Genomic DNA, 24,803 nt, shown 5'->3' on the forward strand with positions numbered 1-24,803 from the left:
CAAGGCGATGACAATTGTGCCGAGATTTATGCGACGCCGACATCGGGGAAGAGAGAGTGTGGAAATCATAATAAAAAAGCGGCAACTTTCCAAGTGAAATGTGAAGGGGAAAAAAGGGGACATTATTGTTATTTTGGATTGTTTTGATCGTGCGACCGCACGACTTCCCAGACTGTACGGCATGAGTCTGAAAATCCCAAATCAAGACTTGAGTCGTCGACCGATGTCTTCTCACGCAACGCTCACGTTTTCACATCAATATGGAATAATTCTGTAGATTCTACTAAATTCTACCTACATCAAATAGTAAATAAATGAGTCTCGTGGTTCTATTTCTGCCTCTGGAAACATTAAATGTCATTTAGCTAACGCTTTTAACCAAAGCGACTTAATACCTTCACACGCCGTAGACACGGGGTCAAGTGTCTTTGCTCAAGGACGCGTCGACTAGGGCGAGGATTGAACCGCCGACCCCCCGATTGAAAGACGGGCCTGCTAACCGCTGACCCGCCCATTTCTCAGCCCATCAAGCTGAAGCCAACACATTGCTGACGTCAAGGAGGGATTTACTCCCCCCCCCCCAACCCTGCCCCGCCACCTCCCTTGAATATTCTTCCACAGTGGCCGGGGTCCCTGGTGTCTTGTAGGTCCTAAAAAGCCGACGCGAACAGGAAACCGCGGGAGTGAGCTATACCGACTGCCCCCCCCCCCTCTGAAAAAGCAAAGCCCTGGAAGACTGCAGCGCGGTGAGACTCAAGGCCGACAGAGCGCCCACGGACCCATGTTCACATCCTCTCTGGAAGCGGCCGCCTTTCCCCACGTCCCTCGCAATATTTCGGGGGCGGGCGGAAAAGGCCTCGGTTATACGAGCAGACGCAGACGACCATTGTCTGTGATTCACGAGAAGCTCCATGGCAACAGACGGAGCCGAGGTGGTCCCTCCAGGTCCAGTCGTACGGCCAGAAAACTGGTACTACGCCTTTAAATGTGAATAGTTTGTCAAACTATTCACATTTTAATAGACGTCAAAGGAAATTATCAATGTTAAGCTAACGGTATCATAACTTTTGTAATCCTTCACTTTTTAAAAATCACCTATTTAAATCTGCTTTTAACCATTGGTGCATAATTATGTAATGTTGTTGTCTTTTAGTTATAATGTAAGTTATTTGCTTTATTTTTCAGCATTAATGTTTTTTTACTGTTTCTGTTTCTACCAGCGCCTTTGAGTAGCTTTTTTAAAGCGCTAGACAAAATAAATGTATTACTATTATTATTATTATGGCAAAAACATGACTTGATTTCACAGATAAAACGAATGTATCTGCGTGGGGAAATTTTTGGGCTCATTGTATGGGTTCCCTCTTAACTTAATATTTAGGCCTAATACTTTACTAATACAGGATTTGAGTTGGAATTTAAATATGTGCTTTCACGTTGTTGTTTTCTCCTCCAATTATGAAATCATACTGTATTAAAAAACCATACTATTAGCCCAAAAGTTTCCCCACTCAGACATATTAGTTTTATCGTTGAAATCAAGGTCAAAGTCATGTTTTTGCCATAATAATAATAATAGTAATACATTTATTTTGTCTAGCACTTTAAAAAAGGTTCTCAAAGGCGCTGGTAGAAACAGAAACAGTATAAAAAAACATTAATAATGAAAAATAAAGCAAATATATGACATTATAACTAAAAGACAACAACATTACATAATGATAGACAAAATAAATGTATAACTATTATTATTATTATGCAAAAACATGATTTTGTTGTTGTTGTTGTTTTCTCCGACAATTATTAAATCATACCGTATTTCAACAGGGAAAAAAAATCTTTTGCCTCGAATGGCGCGGCATCGTCGACACATATACGCTTCTTTAGTGCATATCAACACGTTCTCGAGTAATTGCGCACTTAAATGGACAAAAACCGTGACAAGAACCAATTGCAGCTAACGAATGTAACAACGGAGCTCCGATGAGTCTTTGATTGATTTATCTGAGATCGATGATTAGCCTCCAATTACCTCGAATAATCGTTAGCTAGTGTGAGTGAACGAGAGGCTGCATTAGTGTGTGTGTAGTCATCAAATGCTTGAGTTCTCTGATGGATAAAAATAAAAAAAATCAAACGTGTATGTCATCGTTTGTCTGGCTCTCGTTGTGTTTACACCCAAAACAACAAAACAACAACACGCTACTTCCTGCCTCGCCGCTAGTCACGGGATGGTCGTGAAGCTCCGTCTCCGACTCCGTGACGGTTTAATCATCCTTTTAGTTACAACCTCCTCGCTCATTTACAGAGATCATGAAATGCACTGGGGAGGGGGCGTGGGGATTAGATAATTCCTCACGCGGGAGCACCCTCCCCCGTATTAATGGCGACGTTCGCGGCGGCGTGGCACTCGCATTAATTTGCGCGGGGCGGTGACATTAGCCCCCCGCGATTGCTTTGCATTTCGGAGGCAAGTCGACCGGATCGCACGCCCCTCCCCCCCCACCCCTCGGCGACAAATGAAAAAGACATCAGCAGACGTCGAGAAGGTCGCCCGTCCCCCGCTTTTTTTCCCGCCGTGACCTCGCCGCCGCCGCCGCCGCCGCGTCTCCGTCTCTTGACAGGTTTTGATGCGTCAGGGGTGGCCGGTTCCCCCTCGGCCCGCCGGTGCAGGATGGGGAACCGTCGCTTCACTCGCCGCCCGAGGCGACAGAACCCTCCTCTCCCTCCACCCAATTACAATCATGGAGATAACATCCCCTTGTTTGATGTGAGATATACAGAACAACAAGAGTCCGTTCCAGCCCGGAGGAGAGGGAGGTGTCGCCCGCCTCTTGACCGACGCGTCACGCGTCGGCCTCCTTTGAGAAGCAAAGACGAGAACGTGACGTGTTTGAGGCGTGATCAAAATTACTCGGATCTTCCACCTCTCCGGTTGTCCAATAGCTCCGCCTCCCAGCCTCGTCTCTCATTCACGCGAATGGCAAAACAATATTTTGGGGATTTGGATATTCAGATTAAATAATTCTTTGATTAATATGTTCCAACTTGTGTTATTCGTGTTATTACTCCCGTGTTTATTGGCTCAAAACACCCCATATCCTGACTTTAGACCCAAGGCTATTAAATGAAGGCGAAGACACAAGTGCAATACGACTGGATTCGCGTTAGCTGACGTTTAGGCTAACTCGGGTACGGTTAGGTGCGACAGAACTGTTTCGAATAAATGAATTTTACAAATGTAAGTTTTATTGTGTATTAAGATATAATCGGAGCGAGTTCAAGTGTCCTCTCTCACAACGAGTCTACAACTTGCAGATTCATTTAAAGAGACGGTACACATTTTTTTTAATCGTTATCTAAACTTCCCAATGTCAACACCATTCCTTATTTTAAATGTTAAACTGCCCGTGGTCGTGTCTTCATATGAGGTCACTTCCTGTTCGCCCCCACCTGAACAACAGACGTCGTCTTCATCCTAACCCAAGACGTCCCGATGACCTCGGAGAGCGTCGCGACATACGAGACGTAGCCCGGAGCTCCGCCCGTCACATCCGAGACCTGCTCGGAGACCGAGGTGAGACGGTGGCTCCCCGGGTCCCCGCCAGGTGTTCCTCGGCCCCCTTAATGAAACGGAGAGGGCAGTCGGCTGAGACGACGAGAGCCAAATTGAATCGGGGGCTCTCCTTTTGTGTGCTGCATTAACAACTCAATTAAATGCCAGCAAACATCTGCCGCTATGCCAGTCTGGCACCAATACCTTGCTGAGAGAGAGAGAGAGAGAGAGAGAGAGAGACAGAGAGAGAGAGTTGTGCAGGCACTCTAATCCTTCTCTGACATTCTTATTAATCCTCAAAGTGAGATTATTGCAACAAAAAAACGATAGATGGCTTCAGTGATTAGGTACATAAATATAGTATTTGTGTTGAGTGACGGAAAAAACATATATATTGAATTGATGGAGGTTTATTTATTGAGCGCCTATGAGTTCACAAGAAGTTAGAAATGCATTCGGAAAGAAATAAAATATAAATACTGAAATAATTCCTTTAGATTAAGATGCAAGTCGTGTTTATCACAGTTATAATACTAATAATACAATGACAGTCGTATCCTGTAATCCTCTTAAAGCTCCGTGTGGAACACGGCTGGAAGGTTGTGGTGAGACACGAGGGAGAGGAGGAGAGGAGAGAGTGGGAGGAAGAAGAGGAGCTCATCCCAGTCTGGGACTTCATCCATCATTGGAATCAGCTAGTGCTGTAATTACTGTGTCAAATAGATGGGATGATGCCTGGGAGGGAACGTGCGTGTGCGGTGTGTGTGTGTGTGTGTGTATATGCGTGTGTGTGTTTGCATGTGCGTCTATAGGTCTGCATGCATTGAGTGTGTCTGCATGTGTTTGAGAGGTGTCCCACACGTTATCTTCATAATCACCCCGACACACACACACACACACACACACACCGAACCGCTCCCTCCTCCACTGTCATCTGTCATCCGTAGCCGGCGCTGTCAACTGGTGCTGTCATGCATTGCCAACATCGGGCAGTCGGGAGAGGGGAGGTCTTAACTCTTTCAGCGGCGGAGCCCTGCGAGGATTCGGGGAGGATGCAGCTATTCAAGGAATGCGGCGGCGTCGAGCGAGAGGCCGGAGGAAGCCGCGCCGAAACACGGGAAGCGTGGATAATGCGGAGCATCGGAGACGCTCACGGTTCTCCACATACGCTTGTCGCTCGGCGATGTTGATGAGCTCCGACGGCAGACGTTACGTCACTAGAGAGAATACCAGTGTCGGATCACAGTGGTGTGGGTTTTTGAAAAGCTGCTTCAAAAATATAGGATTTATGAAAATGTGAAAAGCATAAACAATGTATGGAAATGCATTAAAATGCACAGAAATGCATTAAAATGCACTGAAATTCATTAAGAATACACTGAAATGCACTGAAATACATTTAAAAATATACTGAAATACGTAACAAATATACTGAAATACATAAAATATATACTGGAATACATGAAAAATATACTGGAATACATGAAAAATCCACTGAATTACATTTTAAAAATCCACTGAAATGCACTAAAATATATTTTAAAAACCACTGATATGCATTCAAAATACACTGAAATACATAAAAAATATACTGAAATATATAAAAAAATATACTGAAATACATGAAAAATCCACTGAAATGCACTAAAATATATTAAAAATGCACCAAAATACACTGAAATGCATTGATAATACACTGAAATGCATTAAAAATGCATTGAAATGCACTCAAAATACACAGAAATGCATTAAAAATACACTGAAAAACATTTAAAATACACAGAAATAAACAGAAATACAATTTTTTAAAAATTCTTTACATATACTGTATATCGATGATTCCCAACTAGGGATACTTGTACATCTGCTGTTACTTTTTTGTGGAAACTAAACATAACTAATTTAAAATAATACTAATAATGAGGAGGAACATATCCTGATTGGGAGTCCGCTGTAACACCTGAACATGTGTTGAGTGACAGTGAGCAGAGAACCTGGAACTGATAGGAACTGATAATAAAAACGGTATTTTGAGGTCATCTAGTAAGAATGTGGTGGAAAAGGAAATATATTTCTTGAAATATAATATTTTAATCAGGTCTGGTTGATCCAAACACTGTCAGGTTGTTCTTGTCATATATATGTAATAAACATTGTGTTTTTGTTAGGCTCCTCTTCATAATTTGTAATATTTAGAGCATAAAAAACATTATGATGACGCGATACCATCACCTTTTTCACATATCTGTCATAAGTTTGCAGAAATATTTAAATACAGCATCATAGAATAGGTGAAAACATTTTAAATTATTTTTTTTGAACACAAACTGCACAGGATTAGCATAAAAAGGGCGTGTATTTGAATTTTAAAAATATTTTTTATAAATACTTTATTGCTGATAATGCACAATATGACATACAGGGATCAAAGAACGAGTATTATAAAAAAAAGTACAATTGTAGAGAAGAAAACAGGAAAGTAAAACAGAAAAAAACTAAAGTAAAGAAAGATATAAAATATAAAAAATAAAATAATAACAAAGGCAAAATAATAAAATAATAAATATTATAATAATAATTAATAATAAAACACAGACCCAGCCCATGGCCTTCACATTTGTTCACATAGTTTACACAGTATAATATTGTAAAACTAAAGTTAAGTAATTAGGTTTAGTTGCAGTTAGCCAGACAGACGGAAATGTTTTTTAAGAAATGTCCTTTACGCCATAATTGGGTAATTATCAGCTGAATAAACTGCATCAGTTTCCTTTTCAAACATCCCAAAAAGAACCACGGCCGGCTAACAACGAGCAGGCCGAGCCCCGTGAGGGGGGGGGGGGGGATGTGTGCGTGTACGTCTTCCTCTGTCCTCTCGCTTGAGAAGTTATCTGAAAAATGGGGAGCGCGTCCGTACGCCATATGGCTCGACCGAGAGCGGCGGAGCGCGTAAAGAGGTGGAAGTGGCGTTAGCGGCTCGGCTGCTCGGCGTCGGCTCACTCAAAAAGTGAAAACCGGTGAAAGGGGCGAGCGGGGTCGGAGACCACGGGGCCCCGTCCCGACGGCGGCGCGGTTTGATCCGTTGACTTCCCGATGCATTTCCTGTTGAGCAGGGGCTCCGAGGGCCACGTCGGCATCATGGCCGCCGCCCTCAAAGGGTCGTCACGGAAACTTATAAACGTATAAACTACTCAAACATATTGTAAAATAAGTCTCTTTGCATTTGATTATTGTTTATTTGAGTGTAGAAATGTTGTACATAAGATAATGTCTCTAATATGACATAAATCCATTGAATTTGAAACCTTCAAAATAAAAGCACCGAAAAAATGTTGTATGTCTTTAAGAAAAGGTGATTGTATGACTTTCCAGTCGCCAAGGGCCATATAAAATGAAAATGTCTCTAATATTATAACATAAATCTATTTGATTTGAAACCTTCAAAATGAAAGCATATGATTTCTTTTTGTTATGTCTTTAAGAAAAGGCGATCATATGTCTTTCTAAAGTTAGGGGCCTCATAAAATGAAAATGTCTCTAATATTGTAACATAAATCCATTTAATTTGAAACCTTCAAAATAAAAGCACAGGAATTTTCTTTTGAAAGTAAATGAATTGTTAGTATTGCTGATGAAACTAGAATGTCTTACTGCAAATAATAAATATTTCCTCTCAAATTAAAAATCTTTAATCTAAAAATAAAAATATTTCGTCTCAAATTAAAAACATTCGCTCTCCAAAGAATCAATTGCACTCTCGAAAGGAAAAAAAATAACTTAAAACACAGATCTACCTTCATAAATTGTATGTAGTTGTATATAAAACCCATTTTGCGCATGTACACTATCAATAAGCCTAAACTTCAGTCCTTACACCTCATCAACACACCTGGAACTCTCACGGGCCTTCTTCGGCTCGGCAGGTGCCCACGTCCTTGAGCAAGGCAGCGCTCCAGCACGGTGACAATGCCAGCGGAAAATGGATTATTATTAATTACACGGGTTGGGATTGGGGCTTCGGTTCCTCGGCCGTCTCTAATCTGTGAAGGCTGAGCAGCTCCGGGCACCGCAGAAGAAGAAGAAGAACCCCCTCACGTAACTCGTAATGGCGGCGGGATGAATCGACGGCTCTCGGCCCCCCCCCCATTTTTCCTTCTCAGGGGGCGATTAGGGAAATGTAACACTCGGTGCCATATGCTCGCAGGTTGTTTGGGAATAGCGACGTGGCCATATATACCGTGACATTTTGCCGGTTAATTACCAACGTGACATCGGAACTGGAAGAAAACTGCAGATGCCACGCTGGTGGGAAAAAAAAAAAAAAAAAGCTCTCGGGGAGGGAGGGAGGCTTCGGGGGGGAAGATCATTAAAAAGATACCGCCTTCGTTATTAAAGGTGAGGTGACTGACGGATAGAAAGCGAGTGGAAATCCTCCATCTTGCCTTCAGGTTGGCGAATGTCGTATTCATCCGTCATCAAGTGGATGAAATCTGATGAAATCGAAGCTTATTGCTAGTTAGCAAAATCAATATAATACAAGTAACTCAAAAATAACTGTGTGTGTGTGTGTGTGTACATTTAAATATCCCCTGCAATGGTCCAGAAAGCCCTGGGGCTATTTATAGTGGGCAGCAGGCGGAGTGGCAGACTTCTCTTAATCAGCATGCTAGTGCGAGAGGTAATTTAAAGACGCCGCCGCCGCTGACAAGAATTAAATTGTGTTTTGATTTTCTCATTAGCCTAATCTCAAGCGGGCCTCGTTATTGTGTAATTTTCCCGCCTTGACACGACATCTTGTTTTGGGCGATGACAGCCGTATGCCGTCGTTTTGGGGACGGGGGGCAAGGGTGGCAGTCGTCTAGGGGGGGGGAGGGGTTGTTCCATGGTGACAGCTCGAAGTTATTTGGTTGGCTGTTCCGTCTGGTACACACACACACACACACTCCCCACCCCACCCCCCACCTGATGGGATAGTTGACGTTCGATGGCTGCAGGGGGTGTTGAGAAGGTCCAGACGTGTGTGTGTGTGTGTGTGTGTGTGTGTGTGTGTGTGTGTGTGTGTGTTCAGTTGGTGAACGGTTTGCAACTGAATCTCTCAATGTCACTTTGTGTCTGAAGGTTCATCATCTTAACTGCCAAGATAATTCACTCGCCAATATGCACGTGTGTGTGTGTGTGTGTGTGTGAGCGATGATTGTAGTTTGATGTGGGGCGGTAAAAGCTGCAGTCTGCATTAATCTGTTTCATCTGATTCATCAAGACTAAATTACTATTCATAACGGTCACGACTGCAAAAAGTCTGGTTGTATAAGAGTCTATGCGTTAAAGCTGCATTCTCTCTACTGACCACCAGGGGGTGACTCCTCTGGTTGTATAGAAGTCTATGTGTCATGTGTTAAAGCTGCATTCTCTCTCCTGATCACCAGGGGGCGACTCCTCTGGTTGTATAGAAGTCTATTCTTCATGTGTTAAAGCTGTATTCTCTCTACTGATCACCAGGGGGCGACTCTTCCGGTTGTATAGAAGTCTATGCTTCATGGTCTTCATTCCAAGACCTCTGTTATTTTTTTCCCAGTAAAATGTGTCATGCATCTGCGCAGTAAGCTAGTAAGCTATATTAAGAAGATGGTAAAAAGTTGATATTTATGTTCCTCTGTTGGCATTTCTGTACATCCGTATAATAAAGTATGAAAAGAGACATAAAAGCCTGACACTCCGTGGACACACTGAGATTAAAATATTGACAACAGACTCTGTTTTTCAACCCTCCTGGACGCCGTTTTTCATACCGTCTTGGAAGAATTCTGGCAGACGTGATAAATCACATCCTTTAGTGTCCTGGATTCTTTCCTATAGCCGCAGGTTTCTCGTCGCCAGTCTTTAGCAAGCCAAATGTGAAAGCTGCGACCTCGCCGTTGACCCCTCCACCTGTTGTGGGAAATCTCGCTGAGAGTCGAAAGGTATTAAGCAAAGACGGGAGACGAAGACCAGCGAGGAAGGCCAAGATGGCGGGTGCACTGTGCCCTGTTTGTAATCCATACGCTTTAAACCCTAGAAACATATCGCATTATCTTTTTTCTTTTTTTAAATTTTATTTATCCATGTGAGTTCCATTGAGATTAAGAGTATATTTTTGTAGGCTGACCTGGACAAGACAGGCAGCAACAAAGGAAACACGTAGTTACAAACAAAAAAATACAGAAAAAGACAAATTAAAAGAAACTAAAAGTTAAGAGACTTTGACGTAACTGAGTTAATTTAAGAAACATTGAACTTTTCTTTTAATTCATAATTGTAAACAGTGCATAACTTAAATTAAAAGGTGTAAAAGGAGAACTGTGGAATTATACATGTTTCTGTTAATATTCCAACCATGGGATGATGTCCAATGTGTAACATACTGTGAGAGGCTAACTTCCTCATGTTGCTTCTTGGATGTGGTAAAAAAATAAAAAAATAGATATAAAGTCAATGGAAACCAGAACGTTTCTTATTGTTTTATTTGGGGTGGCACGTAATCCCGTAAATCGATCCGCGCAAACCTCATTTACATGAATTCACCGTATAATTCCCCAACAAGACTTTTCCCATCTCCGGGTCACTCGGATTCAGTTTTTCCGAGTGTCTGACGGGTAAGCTGTCAAAACAACCCAGTGAAGCCCCCCCCCCCCCCCCATTCTGTTTTTCACACATTCATACATCAAAGTCGTAGGAGGGAAGCCTCGTCCGAAAGAGGTCACAACCATCGAAACGATTTATCAACGTGAACAATGGGGGTGACTTCATCGAAAAAAACAACCGATGGCACGTCGGCGGTCGCCGCCCGCAGCCTTCGGTTCCCACACCTCCGCGAAGAAAGAGGGAAGAAAAATAAGTCCTTTGACGTATTTTACTTTTTTTTTTTTTACAGAAGTCCCCATCCTTCTTTTAAGCATATCCTGGATGTGAGGGGAGAGGGGGGGGGGTCACGCACACTTTGACCCCACCCCCTCGTGAGCTCTCAGGGTTCCTGTCGAGGCTTCTGTGAGGAGCCTGAATGGCAACGGTGGACCCCCCCCCCCACCCCCGTCTCATGCGTCACTCTAAACTCACCCCGGCCTCGGATTACATCATCACTCCTCTTGTTGTTATGGAAAAGGACACCTCGTAGCTTCTCCAATCAATGCACACAACCAGGACGACAACGCTATATTTTTTAATCCTCTTAATTATTGAACTATGAGCACGGAAGGCAAAATCTATACGACAGTGTAAATTACCGGAAGACTTCTGCGTCCATCTTTTTGTCCGTTTCCCTCGTATCCCTCTCTTGGTCTAACGGCTTCGATTTACATAAAAATGAGGCCGCCTCGTGCGAGAGTGATCCAACATCTGTGCCCATCGGAATTAATTGAAATCTGTTATGTTGCGCGGCGGCGCTAATTCGCCGCGTTACCAGCAGCATATAAAGAAGCTTTATGCTATTTAGGGACGTCTACTCACCGGCCCTGATGGAGACACCGGCTAAACACTTGACTGTATATACTGCAGCGGTGATGGCCGCTCCCTCTGTTGCAAAGACATAATTACTTTTACTCATTTGGAAATGTATCTTGAAAGTCAAGATTAAATGAAATATGCCCTTTTAAAAAAAAACTTTTTAGATCTTATAGTGCACCTCTTTAACAATGCCGGAGGAATACTACATCTACATATTAGCCTTTTTTATTTATTTTTATTATTTATTCAACATTTAAAAAATTGTTTGTGGTATTGTTTTTGGGACTTTCTCCCTATTAAAATTAAAATACATGGTAGCTGTAAAGAGATGTGAGAGTAGTTCCTTATGAATATACCACTCCATTTATGTAACAACTAAATCTATTCATCTTTCCTCATGAGGTGTGTTTAAATCTGATTAATTTAAGACAATAATATCACAATATCAATCAAATCAATACGCAGCCACAGCGTCGCTCCTAATCTCACGACATTATAACCCCGCCCACTTGTTAGCGGTCCAATCAAATGCAAAAGGATTTCATTTAAATTCCTCTTGTAACTGAGCGCAATAAGGTTACAGAAACCCTTCACCCTCATTTTATTTTCAGGAATAACATTTTGGTTTATAGGATAATAATAATAATTGTGACTGATATACAGATCTGTATGTATTTGATTAGTGTAATTCAAGAAAAAGTGGCATTTATTGACGAAAAAAAGGTTGTGCAAAAACAAAAGGAAAAATTTAAACGTGGGGAAAATCAACGGGGAAAAAAATAAACTAATAAAAAATGGCAAACGTGGTGCCTCTTTCCCCATCGGGCCCCATACGCCGCTGAATGGCACCCAACCATCTCAGCCTAATTAAAAAATAATCATCAAACACAAATAATTGATGAGTAATATAAAAATAAGATGTCAAGTCGCCCGATGCCTGTGGTCAGTCTCACGAGACGTAATGAAATGGATCACATACGACTGTAAAATGGACAAATTAAAACGAGCGTGTGCCGTTACCATAGTGATAATTAAGCAAACACCGTTTGTCTCGTGATGACCGAGCTCCCCAAACAATCGGCGTCTTCCCCCGAACCGCCGTTATGTTCATAACGTACACGTTACCCAATACCGCCGCCTTTGAGAATGGATTAACATTGTCAACATCGGTGTTAATAATAGTTTACTTGCACAAGACAGTCGGACAGGCACTCGTGGATCATGAATCATTACTCCCTGGATTGTGTGTATGTGTGTGTGTGTGTGTGTTTAGCCTTGTCCTCTGCGAAAACGCATAAAAAACAATGCAACAAGCCGCTCTTTCTATTTCCATTTGGATGGATTGTTTGTATGTGTGGATTCAAAGTGTTGACGCCTTGTTCCTTTTTACTGATTGAAATCAACGGCTGCTGTATTTCACAGCGAATGCAGAAAGGTGTGTGTTTCTTTCTCAGCGGCCATTTTAGGCCGAATTGGACGCCAGAGAGAAAAAGGCCGTAACCCCCCCACCCCCCCCAAGCAGGTAAATCTCGAGTATTTATCTTTTAAAGCACAACTTGACGGGACGAGAGATGCCGGAGCTCGAGGTCTTTAAAGAGAAGCACCAAGTCGAAACCAACTACAAAAATGAATGCTGAGGGTATGAAGATACTCATTACCGTTTAAGTGAATTTGTACATTTTTACCAACTTGGGATCACAAGAGTGAAACTGTCTATCAGAACGAAGCCCCGCCCTCGTGTTATCGGACATCTTGTAACCCACTGAAATGTAGATTACGCTAGATAGCCTAAGACTCAAAGGTCCAGAATTTATTTTCTTCTGAAACTGTCTATCACAACGGAGCCCCGCCCCCGTGTTATATAACATATTTTAACCCACTTAAATTAAGATTACGCTTTATAAGATTCAAAGATCCAGAATGTATTTTCTTATTAAAAAAATCACAATGGAGGAGAGAATAAATTAATAAAAATTTAAAACGTACAGCTTTCCTAGTGCAGTACCGTTAGCATAAAAGTGCAGTCTGCTATCAATAAGACTGACTGAGGACCAGGTGAGTGAATATTATTTACTTAGACAGGTTGCTAAAATGAAAAGAAAAAAAAAAATACCGTTTGTAATTTTTTTGCGTACATAATTTTATCAGAAACGCTTTACTTTCGTGACACGTAAACCGTGAAAATGCGACCGCACCTGCAGCCTGACTGGAATCACACTTGATGTCCCCTGTAGTCGATTGAAGCGTCCGTATTCAATGGAGACGACCAGCAGTAACCAGTACCTGTGACTCTGTAACACTTTGGGGGTCAACGGGACAATTGCACCCATTTATTCCGGCTTAATCGGGAGACAAGGATGTGAAAGATGATGGTAGAGGGTGATGATGGTGGTGGTGGGGGGGGGCACACACACACACACACGCACACACACTACACTCCAACTAATGTGATTTGACTCTTAACCCACGTGTGCATTAGGTGGGCGATGATCTGTGAAGCATGCGCTCCGCTGGGGTACGCCAGTGAGTCTCTTTTACGCCGTGATCTATTGCCCCGCTTTGCCTCCGACGATCTATCACACGGAACTGGCAGTAACGGATGAGAATGATCTGCTGGAAAAACTCTCTCATTTGTCTCTGTCGCAGCCAGTGAACTAGAGGAGACGCTAATACAGGGAGACGGCCCGGGGAGGGGGGATGTAATTATGTCTCGGGACTCTTCTGCTCGCTGGCTGAGTGTGGAAGGCATATTAGGATATAATACAGCCAGGCCTCGCTTGCCTCCCTCCGACTTGATTTCTTTTCTTCTTCTTTTTTGTCCTCCAATATTCTCTCTTCCTTCTTGTGTGTCTCACCCTCCTCTTTCTTTGACTGTTTCCCCTTTTACTATAATCTCTCACCCACTCACTCCTTCATCCGATCGCCATAAATGGCCAGTTTGGCTTTCTTTTTCTTTTCTAAATATGTTTTCTACCTCTAGAAATCCTCCAGACTACCTACTGGTAATATCACACACCAGAAACCTCAGTTAAAATGGTCTTATTGGGTGGTAACTCTTCTTATTTGATGAAATAAATGTTTACGTTAGCATGCCTGTGCGTTAGCTACTCTGTATGCGGTTGAATATATACAGTATGTGTGAAGATGTAAACTCTGGGAATGAGAAGACTTTATTTTGACTTTCATTTTTGCCTTTGTGCAATCAAGATAAATACATATTGATTAAAACACAGCTGAGCAAACTTCTTCACACTTTCCTGCCAATTCTTTTGGGTGTTTGCAACATATCAAGTCCAAATGTTCAGCCTGATGACCAAACGGCGTGTGAACACTGTGCCAATGTATTTGTTCATTGCTATATTACCACATTTTTACTGTCATTTCCCACCACAGCAAAACACGAGACGCCCTGAGCGAGTGTTCTGGAAGTCAGGTGAGGTAACGTAAAGAGCGAGAGAGTGGGCGACGGGGCGGAAGGAGCGTGGGTCGAGGAACGCGTGACTTTCACCCTGGTGACGCAAATCAAAAGTTAGAGACTCATGAACGTGACTTCATTTGCGACGCGAAAAAAACATCCTCATTTTTACCCAAAGCATCATTTTAAAATTGCAAAACTGCAACCGCATGTGAGGAGAATGACGACGCAGTTCACACATGAAAAGCTCGAAATGCGTGACATGACACAATAATTGTCCTTAAAAGTGACGTGTTGTTTATACTACGCTGCTTAATAATTTAAACTCAAAAACATGGAGACGGGAAGCTTGCAGAAACGTGAGTTTTTTCGGATCATGATGTCATCGCCTTGTAAACTTTAGCTTTTACTGATCATTAATTCTTAAATTAGCTATTGTGTTGAGATGTGAATTATCAATACATGTAAATAAACGATTGGTGCAACAGATACAACGCCCTGTGCGTGAAAATCAACACTTTTTCGATGATTTACACATTCAAAAACGTTTGTGTTTTGGGATTTTACAATTGCGTCATTTCGTTTTTGATGACTTGAAGAGAAGGAAGAAAAATAAAAAACCTCAGCAGAGATGCTGAGCTCAATCTGTTAGCACTCAAACGCGGGTTGTAATTTACAGTTGCATTTCTACTCAAACGCAAACTCCAGACATGACAGATTCACACGAGAAAAATAAATCGATGACAGCCGTAAACATTTATCTGCAGATCTCGGGCGGTTTGCACGAGGTCCGCGTTCAACAGACTTTATGAGTAGAGAAGGAAAAAACACACAGGAGGAGCAGCCAGCCCTCCTCTGGGTCTGGCCAGCAGAATCACTTTTCTCTCTGGGTTCCAGTTTGGATTTGGTGATAACCGCCGAGTCCCGGCAGAACTTGGACTCTTCGCTGCAGGCCGACGGGCGAAGCCAGAGCTGTTGCCTCCCATCTGGGGTTTGGGTAGACGAGGCGACCGGCATCGCCTCCAAAACCCGGAGACCGTGGCTGAGTCACGTCAGCTGGTAAGCCCAAACTGAAAGGGGCCCTTTTATTACGTAAACTATTTGAAATACCGATTTTTTTTTATTGATTTTTTTTACTTTTTTTGGCAAGCACAGTATTTGTTTCAAACAGGAAGAGATGAATTTCCAAGAAGAACAAGAGGGGCTCTACTGTAGTATAAGCATGAAAAAAGATGACAGGAAACCACCAATAAACTGATGCCAGTGGCACCCAACTCCGAGAGACTGACAGATGATGAAGTAATCCTCACAATAATTCCAGAGTGTAGTTATTTAAGCACTAAAAAGCTCCGGGTGAAACAAATTAATTTAATTAAACTTCTGGTGCATCGCTGTGTGTGAAAATCAACACTTTCCCATGTTTTGCACATTCAAAAACTTTTGCATTTTGATTTTACAATTGCATCATTTAGGTTTTGATGAATAGAAGAGAAAGACGAAAAAAATTTAAAAAGCAGCAGAGATTCTGAGCTAAGTCTGAATCACTGCATATTGTTATTTATGCACTAAAAACCTGCGCAGGTATGCATCTACGGGTGAAAAAAATTAAAAGAACTTCCTGGACTCTTTTCTTTCTAATCATACAATGCAGCTATTGCTCTTGTGCTGGGAGTTTTTCTTCTTTTTTCTTCAATATGGATACAGAATATAAGAAAGAATTACAATTTTCCAACCTAAAGTTAAAGTAAATGCAGTGAGACGTGCCTCCTAACCTTCAAACGGACTAAGTGCCTATTGTAAGTGTCACGTTGTCGGAGCGGAGACATCCGCCGCCGGCCCAGTGAGTCAGCTGCCCCGCCGCCGCCTATTAAAGCTCCCGTAGGCAGGAAGCGACCACTGTGTTAGGGGTATAGTTCCTTCCTAAAGGCTGGCACTGAGGCACACAGGAGATATGCAGGATGTGTGTGTGCGTATGTGTGTAGAAGTGTGTGTGTGTGAGCATTTTGATGGCTTCCTACTCACACACATTTATCAAGAACTGATTGTTTTTGTGGCTTTTATGTGTGTTTGCTTGTATTTAATGTGTTTTTTGTTTGTGTGGGGGCATGTCTGTGCAATATTATTCTAAAAACTATGCTGCATGCAACACTGTGCATTTGACTTCCATGTTGTTTCTGCATATTGTTCACTGTTGTTTCTTGACTGTATAATCCTATGAAATAAATGACTTTTTGAAATTAAATGTAAGGTAATGCATCATTAACGTTTGCTGAAAATAAAATAAAAACATGGTTTGAGACAAATTCCCTGTATCAACACGTACCTGTATCATTCACTATACATATCTGCCCTCTTTGACACTAGATAAATATTTGTGGACCTAATTTTTCCTGCAATTGTAAATATTAAAAAGAATAGTTGAACATCAATTTGCTAGGCTTTGCCAAAAACTTTCTTTTGTGTGTGTGTGTGTGCGCGTGTGTGATCAAACGAGGATTTCCTGTGAATAAAAGAAAATAGTATCACGCTGACTCCTCTGTCATTTCAATAACAAGACACTGGAAAACTCTATGTGTGTATGTATCCGTGTGTGTGTGTGTGTGTGTGTGTGTGTGTGTGTGTGTGTGTGTGTGTGTGTGTGTGTGTGTGTGTGTGTGTGTGTGAGAGACTGACTGCAGGCTGAGATATGTGGAAAGCGCAGAATATTGAAGTAAAGCATCAACGATATGTGCGGTGCTAAAATGTCTTTCCCTTGAAGATGCGTTTTTCCCGCCTTCAGAAGAAAATAACTGAATCGCCTCCATTTCTGTGGACGTCTGTCCCCCCGTTGGAATATTTTGGAAGTTATTCTGCATTTCCAAAACTACACGGGGGGGAAACTGAGACTGAAAGGAGACTCTTCAGAGTAGCTTAAAGAAATCTGAGCCGACGCTCGTTTTTGATTTTATTATTTCAACCCACCAGCACTGACTCATTACCATCACATTATGAAATAGTTTATCTACTTATTAGGAGTATATCTTGCACGAGCATCTGTATGTACAGAAGCTAAAATAACAACAAATACAAAGGATAAGTTGAGACGATGAGTTCTGGCATCGGACAATTATTAATAACTGTGGACCCAGAATTAGGGAGTGTCAAAAGGAAAAATACAACAAATATGATGCATTCATGGAGAGTGGAGAACCAGAAGAGGGAGGAAATGAAAAACAGTTGGCCAAAACGGCCAAAAATTAAATATAGAACGAAAGGATTGTGAAACAGAGCATGGAAGTATATATTTAGGACGAGGTCAGGGATCCATAACGAGAGGGGAAAGTGTGTGTGTGTGTGTGTGTGTGTGTGTGTGTGTGTGTGTGTGTGTGTGTGTGTGTGTGTGGCGGCAGTGATGTGGTGGTGCTGGTGGTTTGGAGGGTACGCCGTAGACCGCAGAGTGACCGCCGCCCCCCCGAGGCACGTTACCTCGAACGCCCTCCGCAGGATTACTGACTTATTGTTGTGTGTCACATTGCATCATTCGTCCTCTCTCTCTCTCTCTCTCTCTCTCTCTCTCTCTCTTGCTCTCTCTCTGCAAGCCATTTTTTCTTAAAAGACCCTCCTCGTCCCACGTTTCACCTCACTACTAAGCCGGTCGGCGTTTAGTGTTTGTCCATTTTTGTGCGACTTTGTTGACGTCACTGCAGGTTTGAATTCTGAATGAGTAGAAAGAAGACGAGAGCTCCATCGGTGTCGGGAGGGACGTTAAGAACTTTCAAGGTAATATTTGCGTTTGGCTAAACTATTTTATCCAAACGGCGACTGATTGTCAACTTGCAAAATAAGCTAACGCAACTGAACTAACTAACGTAACATGTTGGCAATAAATAAATGATTTACAGATGATTTAAAACATTTTGTAAGAAGACCCTTTCACAGGTTCCTGCAGAAAATATTCAGCTGGTGACACGAAGACGGCATTTTCAACAGGCTGTCAACTTGCAAAATAAGCTAACGCAACTGAACTAACGAGCTAACGTAACATGTTGGCAATAAATAAATGATTTACAGTTGATTTAAAACATTTTGTATGAAGACCCTTTGACAGGTTCCCGCAGAAAATATTCAGCTGGTGACACGAAGACGGCGTTTTCAACCGACTCTCGGCGCTAACGCTGCCTCCAGCTGATGAAATCTACCAGCAACAGGTGTCACTTCAGATCGCAAAAAAAACAGTTGCATTCCTCTAAAACTCCGTCTAAAATAAAGCCCCTATTGTTCCAAAACGTCCTGGGATTTTTGAGTGATCTGCCGTTGTATCCCATTATGACTGTAAATTACCGTACAAAATGGTGGAAAGGAAAGCCCTGCTGGTGTGGGAACGTTAGCTGAGGGAGAGACGAGGCTCGTGAGATGTGGCGAACCTCAGAATTCAAACCCCCAAAATCAAGCACATGCAACATGTGATCACTCTGCGGTTAGTGCCGTTACTTCATCGCAAGAAGGATCCAGAATGATGACATGCAAAGACATGCAAGTGCAGAGGAAAGCCTACATCGCAGGTGTCAAACACAAGGCCCGCGGGCCGAATTCGGCCCGCCGCATCGCTTTATGTGGCTCCCGGCAGCTTTAAAGACACGTGATCACCTTTTTTTTAAAGAAATTGAATTTGAAAAATATCCCGTGCTTTTATTTTGAAGGTTTTTGATTAAATGGATTCATGTTGCAATATTGGAGACATTTTCTTATGTACAATATTTCTACACTCAAATAAACAATAATCAAATGCAAAGAGAGTTATTTGCCAATATGTTCGAGGAGTTTATAAAGTGTTTCCGGCCCTTTAAGAGGGTGGCCATGATGCTGATTTGGCCCACGGTGAACATGAGTTTGACACCTCTGGCCAAGCGAGCCGTATCTTCTCGCCGGTTTCTCCCCGTGACAAACCGTCATTGAAATATTAAATATCTGCACACCCAACAACTCATTCAAACACAAAACACGGCCTCCCACGTGGAACCACAATCTAGGTTCAGGGTCCATTGGTGTGTTTGCGTTAGCAACCGACATAAAGACCGCACTGTGTAAAGTTCCTTAAAAAAAAAAGGACATCTTAACACGCATTTCTTTCATACATGAATAAATGTAAAGAACAACTTTCAAGATGGCCGCAGCTTTCAGGGCAGTTTTTTTTTTTTCATTTCAGGAGATCAATTTTCTCCGAGTCTACATTTTTCCTCTCTGGTGTTAGTTACCGAAAGAGAGCAACGGGCTCAAACGCCTGCTTGCTCCACTGCACTTGACCTGAATGTGTCCTCCGAGATCAACAGTCAATTAAGTGCCCCTTCATTTTTGTTGTTTTACCCCGAGAGTGGAGAGGAGCTCGGTTTAGCCTTCCTGCACTGCTACTCCGCTAATTGGAACCAGGATCTGTAAAAAAGGGAACTTAAGTAAAACATGCCATAAAATTCTGAAGGCTAACCATAAACTAACCAATTTCTTTCATTCTTTTAAAGGGGAACTCTAACTGAAACCTCCACGTAAACCTTTACGAGGATCCCAGGGGTCACCCGTAAACCCGTTAATAGAGATGAGATATGAGCGGGGTGCTCGGGCCTCCCATTTCGTTTGCATTTCTTTCTCTCTCTCTGTCTCGTTTTTTTTCCTTTCTTCCCCTGTTCCATTGCATTCTTGGAAGAGGTCAAATCCTGTTCGGAGGCAAACACTGCCAAGACTCCGTTGTCGTTTTTTTATTTTTTTATCAAAGGGCAAACTGAAAAACTCGATCCACGTGGACAGATTTTGAGCGGACAAGTGTCGACACGTTGGAGCCGTCGGTCCCGTTTGGTTTTCGCTCCGCTCGCTCACTGCAACCGGGAGACTTTAAGGTGCAGAGGTGTGAAAAAGGTGAAGCTTAAACTGTTTTTAGTGGCCGTCGTTCTTTCAAGTTCAGCGCGAGACGAACGCTTTTAACGACTCGCGACGGCCATTTTCCCAGATTGCATGGGACGAGTAAACTTCGTCGTCCTCTAAACTCTTGATACTCTGCTTGCAAATGCGCTGATACGAAAACACGGGAATATACGGACGACCATAAATAGCACATCACAAACTCGAAGTATCGCACTGTGTATCAAAATCTGGTTGGCCGAATCTTAACTCGAATAAAAGTATACCGCATCCTGCAAAAATACGATAAGTATCTTGACAGCGTTAGAGGCTTAAAAGCCCTCTAGACAATAATAAAAAAATAAAGAGACAAAATCTGTGTTTGAGTGTGTCCTGGCAGGGCCTGCAACTCAAAGTACTTGTTGAGTAAAGTCCATCCACACATGGTAATATTGTGGTTTGGAACTGTAAATCCCCAGACATTTTATTTTCTGATTAGTGCTTTATTAAAGACAATATACTCATTAACTTGTGGTCTTACGGACCTCACCAAATCCTTTTCCAAGGAAAACATGAGGGGAAAAAGAAGGAAGGAAAATAAAAAAAAGAGTCCTGTACTGCTGTGAGAGTGGTGTTGGGAATCATTATCTACTTAAACGCTCCGGCCTCGGTCTCTTTGCCGCTTTACTCAAATCACGAGCTGTGTTTCACATCCCGTTGAGACTAATGAGGACAGTCTTGGGACCCATTGTGGTTATTTTGACAAATTGAGCCTGTAGTTGTGTTTTTTCCGTTTACTCCCCCCATATATTGCAATCTAAATCACCACCCTTACTGTAACGGAGATGATTTGATTCGTTTGAGTTGTGTGTGTGTTTTTTGGGGGATGACTTGGAATACCGAGCATCGTAACCACATATCCTGGGAGTGAAGTAAGTGGCCGCTGACTCATTGCACATCTATTAGCACAGGAATGATGGCGGCGCTGAGAAATCTGACAAAACAATTGGTTAATTTTACAAATGATAATGATTTTTTTCCTTCTCTTTTGGAAAAAAAAAGTCAGACGGCCCCTCCGGGCAACCAAAATATAGGCCTCGGCAAAACGTCATGTCACGAGAGTTCACGAGTCTCCGATGCCTTTGGTCGAGAAGACAGCCGGCCACATTTATTAGCGCGACGCGAGTGTCTCGAGTTACGCTGTAGCCCGAGCCAAACAACGGCCCGCCCTTCAATTAATCTTACCCTTGTAGCGGCTTATAATTTGCCATTACAAAAGCCATTAAACCTGGGGGCCTGATTCAGAGCTCCTGGGACCGCTTGGGAGGAGGGGACGGAGATCGAACAGGCCTCCAGTTGGCCCCTTTGGACCCCGGACGAGCCCCCTTCCACAAAACAGACAGGTACTTAAAAACAGGGTGAAGAGATCACCTTAAAGAAAACAAGGATGATTAATGGGGAAAAATGAGGGGCCTATAGGTCGCTTTCATCTGGGTCTGATTCAGGTCTTCAGTGAGCCATTAACCCAAAGGACAACTGTCCACCGCCAGCGTGAGAAATGAAGTTCCCCCTGCGCCGGTTCAGACAAATACTCGAGCCCCGCTGCATTAGATTTGGAGCTGGTGGGACGCAAGGGAGTGAATGTGCTTTTTGTTTGGTCCAAAATCTGCTGATCTCATCTGGGATTTAGTGAGCAGAGGCAGATAACATTTACAAGATATGACCATATCTGGCTTTTTGGACTAATATCACATTAACTCCAAGACAATCACAGAAGTTGTAGAAACAATTGCTAGAGCAGAACAGCACATGTGTCTCCTGTGGTTGAAAAAATAAGTCTGATTGTATAGAAGTCGATGAGGAAATTACTCTACTTTTCTTTTGATTGATCACCTCGGTATATATTGCAGACATGCGTTTATGACCTCAATCGCTAGTTTCAAGTCTTCCTCAAAACAGCATATTTGGTCAATTATGGTCCATTTAGAGTAGAATAGATCATAAACCAGGGTATGCGTGAGGGCGAGACGACTTTTAGATTGACGGGTCACTACAACGGTTTTGTCCCGTCTTTGGAGTTTTTATCTTAAAACTTTAACCCTTTTGAAAGTGTCTTTTCAGGTCATGAAAGTTTATTGTGACCCTGTTAGTCAGCTATAAATATTGTATTCAGCGTTCATTTGTACTTGTCTCCCCCCCACCACCCTCTTGTGTCACGACTGGTTGCCAAAAAACCAAGATGGCGACAGCCAAAAACCAAGATGGCCGACGGCCAACACGCTGAACTGGGGACTTCAAAACAATGACATCTTCTTGTAAAGAGTCTTTTGTACTGTGTAAAAAAGATTCGTGACTACACAGCATTAGACTGTCTTTGTAAATAAAACATGACAATGTTTTTGGGTTGTTTGAAATGAATCACCAGGCGAAATGAGAAACACGTTGCAGTAACTCTCAGCCGTCCATTCAAAGACACGGAAGCGTCACTTAAGCTGTGTCACACAACTGCTTTATTAATAAATGCTTATCAATAAGTGTGATTTGAGAGAATACAGAGTCGAATGTGGAAGAGAAGAACAAACTTATATAATAAGTATGAGATGTTTTGTTTTCGTCACACGGGAACCGAGAGCTGTTGAAACAAGTTTAGTTAGCATGTGGCGCTCATGTGCGGAGAATCTGCCAAAACAGCTGGACAAAGTTATGAAAAAGAAAAAAAAGGGTATTTCTCCAATGTGTTTTTGTAGTTTTCGTCTGCGCTCTCAAAAGCTTGTCTCGCTAATGTTGGCGTTAGCTCATTAATGTTTGCGTTAGCTCATTAATGTTTGCGATCGAAAGACTTCCACGCGGGTCGAAACCAATGTTCTCTACATACGTAAAAACCATGAATACTTCTGGCTTTTTTTTAGGTATTTTAAGTTCTGCAGAAAGCGGTACGGTGGACATCTTTTTTTTCCTACACACCTTTTTGATTTAGGCGTTAGCAATTACGTTGTCACGCAAACCTCCAACAAAAAAGGTGGGTATAAATAATAAAGCGCCGGATGGGAAAAAAGGCCCGTACGGTTTGTGGCGAGTACAAAGCCCACACCTGGCTCCGGAGTGAAATCAAATCTATCCTGAACTCTCACTTTGCTTCGACAGTTTTTTTCCGTGAGCCGATTTCTGGGTCAGGAGTCAGGAGGAGTGATTTGAGTTCAGGTCACACACACAGACAGTTTCACGCAATAATGTGTTTCAAAGCTGTTGCATCTAAGAGGGTATAAGAAGAAGAAAAAACACAGTATTAGTGTTATATCTTTAAAAATCATTACTTTCGATTGCTGTTTAACATTTTTTCGTGAATCATTTCCGGTTTCCGGACCTTCGCTGATAAGCTGCAGTAATCGCCGCCCGTTAAACCACTTTTCCACGGACTAACACCCACTTGAATCCTTTTGTGAGTCCTTGTGTTTTTGTAAGAGGATCAATAAACCAATTCCTCTTGGTTATGCTTTCCTTGTCCACAGCAATCAGTCGAGCGCTGATTAAATCACAGCAAATTATCTCCCTGGGATTCATCTTGGCTAAATTGAGTTTCTTTCACCCTGCCCGGCCACAGGAGAGTGGGCAGCGCCTGCTGGGAGGGGAGAAATAATCATTCATTAACCTCTGACCTGGAAGGAGTGTCAATTGAGTCACTCGACTGTGTTCCCCTCCCCCACGAGCTCCCCAGCCAAGGCAAATTGACAATTTACACGCTGCAGCCCAAACTTTATTAACCCGCGCCGGCTGGTTAAATTGCATGTGTTCAAGTGGGGAATTCTATGTGTGTCTTCTTTTTCTTCTTCTCTTGGACTTTTTTTTTTTTTGGACGACGTGCGAAATAGACGCAAAGCAAACACAACCAGCTTTAATTTATGGAGCGTGACCAGCTCAAAAGGGACGGACGCGTTCATCATCTCATCCGTCATTCGTGGTTCTCAGCCGTCTTTACACTTTTTTTGGAGCATCGCGTATGGCTGCCGACCCCAACGTGGAGCTTCCCGACCTCCGTATGGGGTTTGATGTCTTCATACGGTCACAGCAGGAGCGATAAATTACAGGAGGCCTTTTCTCTTCTTTTTTTTCTTTCCTGTGCGCCCACATGGATGTCGTCATTTGAAAGCATGCGTGTGATTCTCCTGAAACATGGTTTTTTTTCCTGCTTCGAGCGCAAATCATTGAAAAAATGGGATTAGCCGATGCTGTGCAGCGTCGAGTAACTTCCGTTCCTACTCTTTGCGTTAATTAATGCACTTTTCTTTCTTTCTTTTTTGTACGGCCTGAGCTACAGAGGACCGCCACGTACTCAAACGTCTGCTCGCCGATCACGGTATCATATAATATATCAAAACGGCGTTCCCTCAGACTCTGAAAGCATCGATTCGGTCGCCGTCGCGATACGAGTCTCAACGTTATTTCTGCCCCCCCCCCCCCCCCCCCAGCACGGTAGCAATAAACACC

Source organism: Pseudoliparis swirei, chromosome 19 (assembly GCF_029220125.1).
Source record: "Pseudoliparis swirei isolate HS2019 ecotype Mariana Trench chromosome 19, NWPU_hadal_v1, whole genome shotgun sequence".
NCBI classification, from domain to species: Eukaryota; Metazoa; Chordata; class Actinopteri; order Perciformes; family Liparidae; genus Pseudoliparis; species Pseudoliparis swirei.